A 13,971-nucleotide genomic window follows, 5' to 3' on the forward strand; every position below is an offset into this window, starting at 1 on the left:
ACCAAGGGGAGCGGTTGAGGTAATACCTGCAACAAACATACACACGGTGTTAATAAAAACACGTTTCCAAAATCCCGATGTATTTCAAGCGCATGCTAATTGGAATTTTCGTGCAGATATTATACCACCATCGGTAACACATCCATCCGCATCCACACGCTCTGCCGTACCGTAGGGTCATTGAAGCGAGCTACATCGACCAAACTATTACAGTGTAGTGCGTCCGTGCACCTCCTCTCCCATCCAAAATGCCGCCAAGTCATTAATCGTGTGTTTGCAAGTGCTACACTGCTGTACAATGAAATTGTAACCAATGTTTGCGAAAACTCTGAACAAGGCATCGTAAAGGTACGTAAATTAAATTGTACTTCCGCGCGGGCGCGCGCTCGGTATAGCAGCCTGCCTGCCTGCCTACTCCCTAGGCGGCCAGTGCCGTTTGTGAACAATGAAACTAGCGAAAAGCAATAGTAACGGACAGTTTCATGAGCTGTCGGTCGCAGAACGGGCAAACGGGAGAGAGATAGTGAGAGCTGGAAAAAATAAACCATACAAGAAGGTGTCTACAACATGCTGTCTGCTGCACGGTTACATAATAAAACCGAATGACAGCTGCCACGGGACACGAAAATGGTGGGTAACTGTGTGAATTTCCCCCCTTATTCAGCGTACACCTTTTTGTGCGCACCCTGCGACGCGTTTGTAAACATCCCCGGCCCTGTAGTGCTGTCGTTTGTTAGATCACTTTTACATCAAAGTGGTAGCAGCAGTAGCAGCAATTGGTCGAGTGGCTAGTGACCGGTTCGAGTTGCATGCGTAGTTTCGTGACGCACCTAGCCCCGCCAGTTTTAACGCCTGTCCGCTGAAATCTAATCAACTGGCGATGGATCAATTACATTTCATTTGTGCGCCACTTGATTCGATGACAGTGGGGGAGGGGGATTAAAAGGTGTAACATAAATCAGTAAGGGAGCGATCAATGATGGTGCTTCACAGAGCGTGCGGAACTGAAATTGAATACTACAAAATGACATAATCCATGGTTTTGCTTGTTTTAAATTCAATTAGACTGCACCTCGATGCGTTCAATTAGACTGCAACTTAAGTTCTGAAATATTATTAAGTAAAAAATAAATGTATTTTCAACTTGAAGTTGAAAAGTAGTCTAAGTTATAATGGAAATTGCATCATTTTTACAAAACAAATCCTTGAAATTTCCTTTCGAATCGCATCAGTTATCGGTAAACTGGAACGTACTGTTCTCGCAGTCAGTCAAAATAAATGGAATTCAATGGAAATTTAATGGAAATTCAACTTATCACTAGAACTTCCATCCGTTTATGCTAATATGGCTAGTAACTGTTTAATGAAACATTTCAATGAGCTGAACTTTTGTTTAATTTAATTGGAGTAATTGTAATAAAGCTATCTTCAAAAATTGTCAGCGCATGTTATGCTACTTATAACTGATAGTTGAATTTAAGCATTACTAGGCAAAATGACTGTTCCGATAGTTCTACTGTTAACCTATAATTTCTTTTATTTTTTTTCGAATCGAAGATATTGCTTACATTGTTTGTTAGGAACGAAATTTGAAAATATTGAATCAATCCTCTTCGCAATGACTTCTCAATGTCTTCCACAAAAGCTTGCCTATTGAAATGTCACCAGAGTCTGACTGACTTTAATTTTTACACAGCCTGAAAAGGACAGTGGCCCTGGATGTGCATCTAGAAGTTCATCTCTAAAAGACTTTAGAATCAATTCAAATGTAAAATTAGTATCAGTCACAGTATCAGCGATAATCGCGGTGTGACTCGCTTAAACCTAAAGAAATACAAATTGCGTTCAGTTACTCATAAAGTTCATTGACAAGCTGTATTTTGTTGTGCCATCCAGAATACTCTCAAGGTACTGAAACCTCCATGCTCTTCCCCTCAACAGTCATCGCACGATTGTCGCTGTAGTAATTCCGTATTGTTTAAGCATTTTTCTTTTCAATGCTACAAGTGCACCCGCCAACAACAATCATTACTCTATCCGGCAACAATATGGTACGGTATTGGCTGTACGGAAATATGCTGCGCTTACTTAATAAGATGCGCCGTCCTCGGGTTGGCGGGAGGCGATTTGTTGACTGCCTGTCGTCCCCTAAATAGATAAGCACATTTACTTCCGAGTAGTGGGGCGGGCACCGAACACATAGTCCCTTCCGACCAACTCGGGTGTGTGCTGTATTCTCGTGGCACCGTGGCTCCTCTCCTGCAAGAAGCTCGCTTTCATCACGCTTGGCTTATTCGATGCATGGCTGCGGAACGGCGGAACAGGAGCTTCCGAGAGCAGACTGCTTCGCCGTTTTGTTTCGCCTGGGAGAAGCTCAGAACCGTGTTCCGGTTCGTTTGCCATGTGCTCCCATTTATCCCAGTGCATCCCAGTGTATTTGGGGGCTTAATTCGCGAGAAATAGACACATTATTGCACTGCCGTCGGATCGAGGTAGCAGTAGCAGCATAATGCTTAATGTAGCAGCGAATGACTCGAGCAGCGCAGCACAGCAGTAGGAGATGCATGCGAACTCTGTCCGTAGCGAACCGGGCACAATTTATTGACTGGTGCTCGTTTGTTTCTCGTGTCGTGTCGAAAATATCCGGCCCAGGGATATCAGGACGCGCGCACCAGCTGCTGCAATCTGTGATGTACGGATGTACCGGGCGAAAAGTTGAAACTGCCAAACGTAATTTACTATCCATCTAACCTCCTGTTGCCCTTTAGGGCATTGATGCTATCATTACTAGAGGATGGTTTCAAAAGTGTAAGCTAGAATCTGGGGTACACTGATCAAATACAAGAGACCGGGAGTAAAACTATTATCACTACATGCTTGATAGTTGGTTGGTTGGTTGGCTGGTTTGTTTGTTTGTTTGTTTGTTTGTTTGTTTGCAAGCGAAGACAGTTTTTCGTGTACTTCTCGTGCTTTGTATGTACGAGCTTTCGAGCATACTGACATGTCAACAGGAGAACTCTTTTCAGACATTTGAAGCTAATGATGACACGGACATGCTAATGTTTAGTTTCCCATCCTTAAAGCTACAACAGGCTGGGCCATTGATGTTGTCAATATTAATTCTGCAAACAATTAGCAACCAGATCAAATGCATCCTCTGTTCAAGAGTAGAAATTTGGACCACACCGCGAGCATGAAATAGTTTGTTACGGAAAGGATTTGCTGATGTAATTGATGGACTAACATGCAAAATAATGAATACATTCCATTCTCTCCCTAATGAATAGTTCATCACCATATAGAGGTGCCAACCGCCTTTCAGCTTGCTTGGGTGATTGATTCGACCCCCCCATACCCAGAACGATGATGATTAGGTGCACCCAAGGGATGCATAATGCTGCAGTCTCCTGAATCGATTATGCGCCACCATCAATATTAGTGTAATTGGACATTGTATTGCGGGCCGCGATTTAAACAATGTAAGGAACGTTACCCCGCCCTCGCTAGCTTTGTAAAGCTGTAACGAGGGGTGCCCGTTGTGAAGTAATTGAAGCTCATTAAAGTGTATTGTAGAACATCGCGTTCTTGTTGACACAAAATTTATTGATGCCGCTCAACGCCGGGGACATTGTGAAAATGAAGAACTTCTGCAAACTTTTCACTTTTTACGATTGTTTTCTCCAGCAACTGTGCTCGTTCGGTTTCGGTAAGTTACGCAAGCAGCAGGATTAAGTTCCGGCAAGCTATTGTTGGCGTAACTTTTTAATAACTATTTCTAAGTTTGATAGATTCCAAACAAACTTCGACCAGACCACCACCGCTCCAGTGTCACTTCACCTTCATCCTGGCGAGCAGGACTTCAAACTAATCTTAATCTACTACCTTTTGTAATTATTTCTCAGTCTCCTTGAATCAACAACCGTGCACCACCTGCTCGCCTGCTAGAACAGGTTCCGGTTGGATGGATGATTTTGTACCAAGTTTATTTAGCCCCTTTAACGAGCGACATCTCGGTACACACCCGTCAAGTCCCGCTCTCTTGTTAAGTGTGTTCGGTTGCGGAGATGCGCAACAGCCAAGCTGACAGTGGGAGCGATGGAAACTGGCTCCAAATCCAAACTCACGAAACTTTGCTTGCCCGTGCCATCGGTTGGTGCTGTAAGTAATTGATTTCTGTGCTTTACGGTCCCACGGACTGTCTCCGGGCATTCGACTGAAAATTGGACCGTGGGGAAAACTGTCTCCCGAAGCCCAGGGACACAGCACCGGCACGGAAACCAGTTGGATGTGTTGGCTCTTCTGTTTCTGTGTCCGTTCGCATTCATCCCGTCCGTCCCGCGCCAGTTGTGTTTAGTTTGCATCAGCGTAGTATAAAGAATGGGAGAAGGTAGTGCGCTTGCCGCTGGGATGGTAGGAGGCCGCGAGCGTTGTTGTCGTTTCCCGGTGTGCAGGTGTGCAAACTCCGATGGTCTAGAATAAACGCGAGATCGCAGCACAATCACAACCGGACAGGGGAAACACCACCCTCCGAGTGTCGCAAACGAGGGTGCTCTCCAACACTTGAAGCTGACAGCGTTTGACATTTGAAGGCTTTTATAGCTATACGGTTGCGCGTCCTTGCTGCACACAGGAGAGAACATACAGGTGCCTCACTGGTACTTCGAGTTTTGGTGAAACAGTTCTAGACAATTGTAGATGGGTGCTGAAAAGAGTATAAAAAATGCGGATTTTCAAACTCTCTCGGCAAGCGATAAACTGTAGACATCAGACAAAATCGTGCACAAAACTGCATGTGTCCACCCTTTTGTCCGTTTCTGTCAGATATCTCCGTACCTTACTCTTGGGCACCTGGTCTGTAAGTCTTGAGAAGTAAAATGAGTGCTCTTTTTGGTCCTTTTTTTTTGTTGTATGTATCTCAACCAAGGAATCCGGCTGTACACGTACATCTTGTTCTGGCGCTTTGCTGCTCCCCGCTTGCAGCACGAAAACGTCACCGGAAGCACCATATTTCGTGAATTGTAAAACTGCAATTGCGACAAACGAACACGAAATGGACGTGACGTGCATACCGTTCGGATCTGCTTGTCCCCAGTAACGACCCATTTCCTGAAGCACTACGCCCCCCGGAACAGATGGGAAAGATGTTTGCCTTCCAGAGCGGTGGGAAGGGCTTACATTGACTTTCCCATTCTTGGTGCGCTCGCTACGGCAGCACCTAGCCTTGGGCAGCTTATGAAACACAATGGTCGTTTCGGAAAACTGCCATCGGAAGGCAAAATTTGCTTTGTCCTGGCGCAGGACCAGGATCGCGAGCAGTGGCCAATAGTGGTAGTAGTGGCAGTAACTGGAAGGTAAAAGTTTGCGCTAACTTTGTCATTGTCTTAATTTGAAGCACTCATTAGCACATGGGGAACGATGGGGGGAAAAACCATCGAGAGGATGCCGCCGGTCGTCCACTGCAGATTGGTTGGCTGGCGTGGTTGTGGCCTTGGTGGTCGCCACAGGCCGCGTTGGTTCTACATGTATGTGTGTGTGCTGTTCCTTGCCTGAGACACTATATACTAATGAGCTGTTACGTCATCGTCGTGCTGACGTGCTTCGCTTTGATTTGGGGATGTTATGGTTTTCTGTCATTCGTTTTGGAGCAATTTGTGTCGTTTTTTTTTGTGGGAGTAAAATATGAAGTATGATTGTATGAATGAAGTGCTAATTGTACGAATTGTTCTTTATATCTATAAAGACGTCACAATGCAAAACATAACAATTTAATGACCCGTTTTGTTGTCTTTTAATGTCCTCTCGTGTTTGAATTTCCAAGATAAAATATGATATTAATGTAATTTTTCTTGTTGGTACGATATTTCAAATTTGGGACATTGTTAATTGTAAATAATAAGCGAAATATAATGCCTAAATAACTAAAGTATTTGCGAAGTTGTAGCTTCTGTTTTAGAGCACAGTTAAGCTACTAGTTTGGGATACCTTTTTCAGGCTTCAACGTAGTTTTATCAACAACAACAAAATGCCCATGTTGTTCCGTGACTGCTCAACCAATCTAATAAGATTCATTCCGATTAGTGGGTAGTAATGGTGGGAGCTCAGAATCGGACCTACCCGATTCCGATTCCGTGTTCGGAATGAATTCCGGAGCCGATTCTGGAGTTGGTTCCGGAGCCAATTCCCGAGTTGGTTCCGGACCCGATTTCGGAATTGGTTCCGGACCCGATTCCGGAGTTGGTTCCGGACCCGATTCCGGACCTGATTCCGGAGTTGGTTCCGGAGCCGATTCCGGAGTTTGTTCCGGAGCCGATTTCGGAGTTGGTTCCGGAGCCGATTCCCGAGTTGGTTCCGGAGCCGATTTCGGAGTTGAATCCCGAGCCGATTCCGGAGTCGCTCCGGAATCAGAATCGCCTCCGGAATTAGAATCGCCTCCGGAATCGACATCAACCTGGGAATAGCAATTTGCTCCGGTAACGGAACCAGGCATGAGTCCAGATATGGAGTTAGCCCCGGAATGAGAATTAAGTCCGGGAATCTCCATGTGAATAGATAATTAACATGTAAATTTTGATTATTTGCCGCTATCAACACGTAGCATCATTGGACCCAAACGCTTATTCCTATGAAGATGCCGAAACCGACTCCGTTTCGAAGCTAATTCTGATTTCGGAGTCAATTCCGTTGTCGGAGCCGATGTTGACTCCTGAGCCAATTCCGGAACCGATTCCAATTCCGGAGCTGATTCTGATTCCGGATTCGATTCCGGAACCAATTCCGGAGCCGATTGCGGAACCAATACCGGAGCCGATTCCGGATCCAATTCCGGAGCCGTTTCTGGACCTGCTATCCGGAATCGATTCCAGAAAACTTCGGAGCTAGCCGGAATCGATTCCGACGAAATCTTCATTTTTCCCATCACTAGTGGGTAGACGTGTAATACAAAATATAAAAGGAAAAATGCTTAATAAAATAAACTTTCTTTAGTGACTTGGTTGCAATTTAAGAAAAAACTAAGAATTTTTCATTTTTTACATTGTTACGATTCGTTACATTGGAAACATGATCTCATCAAGGGATGCATGTATTCCTTTTTTTTCATAAAACTCTTTGAGGTTAAATAACACGTTTCATGAATACTTCATACCCGTCCGGTTCTATTGTTCATGCATGGAAGAAACATAAAAACCCCCATTTGTTGAAACTCACAGTAAAAATAACAAGAATACACACTTTCTACTTCAATCAAAGTTGCATATGTGGTGAGTGCGATGGTGTGTAAAATTCTTTCACGCGAGTAAGAGGAACAGGACGAGTGGGGTAAAAAGTACCGCTTTATGATAAAATATGAATATACATTGGTGCTGTGTTTCTACTTACCACTGCTGGGCAACCTTGAAGAAGCAAAGGACACCAGGCGCTGAATATTCACTTTTCATGCTACATCCCTACTCCCTACGCCGTTGGCATTTCCTGGAAAATGCAACACCAGAGTTAGAGCGCAACGTCTTAAGTGTGCTGGTGACGCATACACGTATTGCTTTCCTCCCCCCGAAGAGATGCACTATTCATGAGCGATTCATTTATGATTCAACCGAATAATGGAATGTAGATTTCGTACGAAATAGAAAAATGGTGCACACGGGGTACACTGTCTGAACTTTTTTGTTTATTACGGTTTTCATTTTGGCTCGATTGAAGAGTGCTTTGGTCTGTTAGAAGTTGAGAATTTGAAATGGGGAGGATTTTGTTTCATCCTACGAAAATGACAACAAAAAATCTGAGTTGAACTGTTGGGCTTTTGAACGATGTGCAACCGAATGTTCGCGAGTGAGATCAACTGACTGGCAAAGCAAAAAGGTGGGTTGAATAAAAAATGTGACCTATGTCGTTCGATTCAGCAGAAAATGAGTTCAAATATCAAGCTAAGATGTTTATCAAAGGTGTAAAATTCTGTTCTCCAGTCTTTTGATACATTCGCTAATAAAGGGCAAAAACTTCCCTCAGTCCCTTCAAATTAGTTCTGCATCAATGTAGGAATAAACAAAAAAGCATCCTCCCACAGACACTCACACACACACACACACACACACACACACACACACACACACACACACTCACACACACCCACAAATGATATCATCGGAATGGACTTTTCATGTTGCAGTTCATTAATTAAATTACTCAGCATAACCTACGTGCACAACCACCTCGCTCGACAAACGGAGAAAATCCAAGGCACGTGCTTTTGAAAGTCGACAGCGTCGACGAAGACGACGACGGCTATTGAAAACTTCAATGAAAGCATTGAGTTTGAACTGTAAGTAATTGATTGATAGTGGGTTGTGTTTGGCTACGTGTGCCTCGCCCGGGTATCGACTGCCAATGCCACTTCCGGCACCGGCATGTTTGCAGCATGTCTACGGAGTGAGCACAAATTAAGAAAGAAGCTAATGAAGAACTTTGCATCGTTACGTTTCGCTACGCTTGGCTTCAAAACGGTTGGGCGAAGGTATCACATTCTTCGTTCAATTATTTGATGCATCCACTAAGGTGCACTTGGGAATCCTTTGGGAAGCACTGGCAGTGCTGTAAAGAGCTGATTGACCAACCAATCCTTTCTTTCTGTGTAATTGGATACCTGCTAGTTTACTTACCAGGATACGTATTGTCCCTATTATGCAGAGAAAACGATACGATATTACTATCAATCTTCGATGTCATGTTAAATCATGTTGGTTATGTTTGGACCGTGCTTTGAAATCGGCTTCATAAATAACTATAAAAGCCATAATTTACGATCTATTATGTTTAAAAGTACCTGACGTTCTCCATAATATACTCATTGGTAGCATCCATCATGCAACACATAGGGTCGACATGAATAACGTCCCACATGGGTGCTGTTAAAGCTACGCATGTTTGAAATTCACAAAAGCTGCAGGATAACTAATAAATCTTTGGTATTAGGTTAAATTGAGGACACCCTTAATAAATCATCGTTTTAATGTTACTTCATTTGTTGTATTTGTTTACCCAAATTCTAGTGCTTATTATGTTATTTCTAAAGCTCTCTCAATAAAATTACGCTTGTCACAATCGATTTTACTGTCTCGCTCCTGTTTCATTGCTCTGCCTTGCTCTACCAAACTTTAAATGAAATCATCGTTTGATTATCATCCTCCATATTGGCAACACACACACACCTACGGACCTGGCGCTCGAACAAACTTCATCTTTGCCGGTTGTGTGTTGCAATAAAGTGAAGCTTTTGTGACATTGGGTGTAAAACTTTATACCAAGCCCCCTGTACCGCCACTCGCTGTCAAGCGAAAGCAAATGAAAAAAAAAGTTATTCCATTTCACACGAGACGTGTTTTCCACCAGCAGGAGCAGCGTGTGCCCTTCAATATTACAAGTTTTCCTTTATTTTTTTGCGTTGGCACTCTCTCTCTACCACCTCCCCACATTTCGGCCAAGAATGGACGGAAAGCTTTTCATTATTGTGTTTCGACCGTGCTGCGATGGAGATGCACTTTCGACGAGCTGTGCCACTCACACACACACACACACACACACACACACACACACACACACACACACACACACACACACACACCAGCGCTCGGTACAGGTTGACAGCAAAACAACATTGTTTCGAGGGGAGGGGAAAATAAAAGTTTTCTATTTGCCCGGCGCGCGACGCACAAGTGTGTCGACATGTTGTATGCGTAGTGTTGTACCCCGTCAACCCTCTGGGACGGCAAAACAAAACCGCCCGGAATGTGTTTGTTCATTTTCGACCATTTTTATGGTGTAATTTTGGCGCAATAGAGCAACAAAAGCAGCAATACGTGCGCACACCACCATGTAGGTTTAGATCGAATTGGTGTGTATTGCATAGAGAAAGAAAAAGGGCTGGAAACACACATTCACACAAAACAATTCAATAAGTGAAAATGACAGGAAGAATATGAGCAAGAAGCAACCGATGAGAAGCGTAAACGAAAAACAAAAGGGAGAAAAAATAAATAAACAGTATTGAATGTTTCGCAAATGTGAGAAAAGCGGCACCCTCCCCCCCCCCCCCCAGCTCCTCCGCAATAGAGCAGAGGAATCAACAGGAGGTCACTGGCAAACAGCAGTACCCCTTCTGAGCGTAAGAAGAAACGGAAGTGCGCTACAGTGGCAGGAAAAAAGGGGGAAAAAATGACGCGAATTTGTGTTGCCCGCGAGAAAAGTTGTTTGAGCAAGTGATGAAACAGAACGAAAATAAGACATAAAAAAATGGCACCAACAAAAATGTACGAAGAATAGAAATAATCCCCTCCAGGGTTGGCAAGCAAGCTCCTCCTTTGGTCTGCAACGGATGGAGGAAAAGGGTGGTACTGTTTCCATTTCCAGAGTGGTAGTGTTGGCCAACGGAACTGGTCGAGGTGGTGGTGCGGGCTGAGTGAAATTGAAATAAAAGTTGCCACAAGTGACACCGGCTTAGGCAACGCCGAGCGGGAAGAGTGCAACGCACCACAAGAAACGCAGGGGGATGACGGAGAAAAAGGGGTGAGGGGGGGGGGGTCAAGGAATCGGAAATGGAAAACTGACAGGCCATGTGGCGCGCAAACAGATGGAATACGGGGAAGGAGGGCAAAATAAGGACAATTGCAGCAAAGCTGCGCCACCGGGTCGTGCCACACTAAGGGCGAGAGGGTTGTGTGTATGTGTGTCAACAATCGGAAAACTCGTGAGACAGATCGCATACAACGGGATGGCAAGAAGGAAGGATACGAGAATTGCAAAAATTACAGAAGAGAGCAGGAAAGCACTGGAACACGAGGGCGGGCGCGCCGACATTCGATAGAACATCGATGTGTTTGTTTTTCCGACAGTTTGCAAAACCAATACTTAATCCCCTCTCCCCACACCGCTACTATGCCGGTGGAGTAGGCACCCTGTGGACTGGGGCGGGCAAAGTTTTGTGTAAATACAATAGGAGAAAAATGGTCGCACCAGCACCACCTCAGCGTCTCTGGCGATGCAGCACGCTCTCTTCGTATGCACTCTTGGTTGGCGTTGTCGCACACCCGTCCGGGAACGTCACAAGCAAGACAGGCGGAATGTGCAACACACCACGAACAATCGGTGCAAAACATGTCATGTATAAGGCTGGTAACGAGGCTGCAAGGATGGGCGGGAGAATGACGGCCGCCACCAAACACACCGAAAGATGACAGCAGATGACAGAAGATAAAACCGTTCGGAATGTGAACGTACATACTGGAAATCTATTTGTGCGCGCTTTTGTATTTGTATGCTGGATTAGATGACGTGTGTGCGATGTGCGATGATTGCTATTTTCGGTGCTGCCGAGTGCTCCCAGCTCGTCATCGGCCCCAACTGGGCTACGTCCTACGGCAAAGCGAGGACAAGCTGTTGTGATTCAAAATCAACGCATTTTGAATTGTTTATGGAGCGATGTTTGCAGAAGCGCACCGCATCGTCTTAGAAGGTATCGTGAGCAGCAGTTCCCGGAAATGCTGCGGGAAAGTTGCTTTCCCGCAACGATGGATGGTAGACGTTTTCATCAATCAAAACTTTCCTGTCAACACATTTCAAATTTTGCCCGCTTCCCAAGCACGAAATGCGCCTCCAGAGGTCAAACTCCGCCAAGCGCCTTCCGTTCTGTCGTGTAAAGCTCGGCTTGTCCAACATCATCTCCGACGTAATTGAATGTCAGACGATGTTTGCTTGGCGAGGAGCGAGAGAGAGAGAGAGGCAGTGGCATATTGATTCTCGAGTGCGGCTAACCTGTCAGAGCTTGTACATCTTGTGGCCGACATTTTCCAAGTAATTACCGTCGCTCTACCGGAAGCGGGAACAAAAAGCTTCCCATGCCCCAATATCCTTTTACCTTACCTTTAGGTATTGCCAGGGAATGGGAGATCCCATTTCGCCGAGATATCAACATCGGGCTGTCATGGCACATTTCACTGATTGACTTAGACAGGCAGGTCGACAGCTTTAGTCTCCCCGCGAAAGTGACGCTGCTTGCACAGCAGCAGCAGCAGCACACACAAGTTCGAATTTTTGCGAGCTAAAAGTCAGACGGCGAACCGAGTGGAATGGAAAGTAACGAAACAAACAGCGAAAAAAGAAAGAAGCACACACGTTTATGCAAAGAAAGTTTGATTCTTTGGAAGTTAGGTTTGGGTTTTTTTTTGTTTTAGCTTTTAACGTCAACCTGCGCAAACTTCCGTTCGTGGAAGTTTGGGTCTTGGTTTGGGCAGCAGCAACTTTGAAGCGGATTGGGAGTTTTTTTTTTTATTTGCGCTTTCCCAATGTGTCCCAACATTTCCATACGACAGCGAGCAACGGTTAAGGTGACAAGTTTGTGCCTTTTTGTGACTGACGGGCGCAAACAAAGTTCGCTGTGTTTGTCGCAATTTGATGACCCTTCCATTTGCTGCTTGTTTTTTTTTTGAAGATTTTTTTTTCTACGTGAGAATTTTTTCTTAAAAGTTTACCTTAACGTCGCCCAAAAAGCTCACTCACAGGGTGCTCAGGGTGGTACACATTTTGGCATGCGCTGCATGCAGCGATAGCATTACCATCTGTGATCATCATCCACGCCGTTTACGCCGATTGTTAAACGGGTACGCAACTCAGAGGTAATTTAATTGCCGTGCTTTTCAGCGTCAGAGCGGGTCCGGGTGCTTGGCGCCAGATGCACGGCGGTGTTTGCACGGCAATATGACTGTTTTGAATTTTTGATTGCAATCACCATCATCATCATCATCGCCATCGCCATCGCCATCACCATCATCATCGTCACCGGCATCGACATTACCATCGGTATCCAATATCACTCTAGCTTCACTGTTGTGGTGGTGCGGCTTGGGCAGCAGCGTGGTTCATTTTGGGGAAGTGACCAGAATGAACAGAATGACCCTGGCTGTTCGCATCCTGATGGTTTATGTATAAGCATGTCCGGTTTTTTGGGTTGGGTTGGGCATCATCGACTAGCCATTAGCTGGCCGGGTTTCTATAATTTAACATTTATCCATTCGAACTCCTCCGGTAAGGCGTGCCGCTAGGGGTCGTCCTTTTTCCGAAGTTCCCGCAGTGGGCGGCAGCGTGTGTCGATCACGTACTGGACCTGTTTTCCGATCCATTACTCCCTGCCTGCCTGTGGTGCAGGTTTTCCCCCCATCCACAGAAGGCTGTATTTTGAACGCTGTTCGATGGATGGATCAACAATCCGCACCCGTTGTTGCGCGGACAGGGAGAGGGCGTATTGAAAACAGGGAATCGGCTTAATCGGGCCCTTCCGATGCACGACCGATGAAGGCACGTTTTAGCAGCGCGCTCTGGCGTGTACGGTATACAGGGTTTTCAATGATATTATTGACATGTTCAGCGAGTTGTTGATTCGTTCGGGCATATAATTGACACTTTCAGCGAGATATTGAATTGTTCGTAAGCAGGCGTTGACATGTTCAGCGATTCTGTAGTGCTGTCATTTGTTTTGTTTACACACTGTGCCGCAGGGTTCAATTTTCTATTCTTAGAAGTCCTGAAAGTAGCTAATAATCATTCCCCAAGCTGTTTAATACATGAATTAGTTAAAATAAACATATTTTTACGAAAACCGTTTGTTTACTTTCTGATGAGAATGATCCAAGCTGCAGTCCAAGGGGTACGAAAGTGACAGCTCTATAGTATCGCCGAACTTGTCAACGCCTGCTTCCGAACGATTCAATATCTCGCTGAAAGTGTCAATTATATGCCCGAACGAATCAACAATTCACTGAACACGTCAATAATATCATTGAAAACCCTGTAATGGCAAATAGTTAACAAACACATTTTATGTGACGATCAACGTCCGTAACATCGTCAACCGAGCGGCAGTGAGGGGTGCACGCTGACCTTGCGTTTGCTTTCTGCTTAGAATGCAAATGAACATCACAGGTTGTC

General features: G+C 45.0%; 1 protein-coding gene across 8 annotated transcripts in view; it reads left to right on the plus strand.

Moving 5' to 3' along the window:
- Window positions 1–13,971, plus strand: part of LOC1276942 (bifunctional heparan sulfate N-deacetylase/N-sulfotransferase) — a 178,792-nt gene that overhangs the window by 111,705 nt on the left and 53,116 nt on the right. The window lies entirely within an intron of this gene.

The sequence above is a fragment of the Anopheles gambiae genome, chromosome 2, assembly GCF_943734735.2.
Source record: "Anopheles gambiae chromosome 2, idAnoGambNW_F1_1, whole genome shotgun sequence".
Classification (NCBI taxonomy): domain Eukaryota; kingdom Metazoa; phylum Arthropoda; class Insecta; order Diptera; family Culicidae; genus Anopheles; species Anopheles gambiae.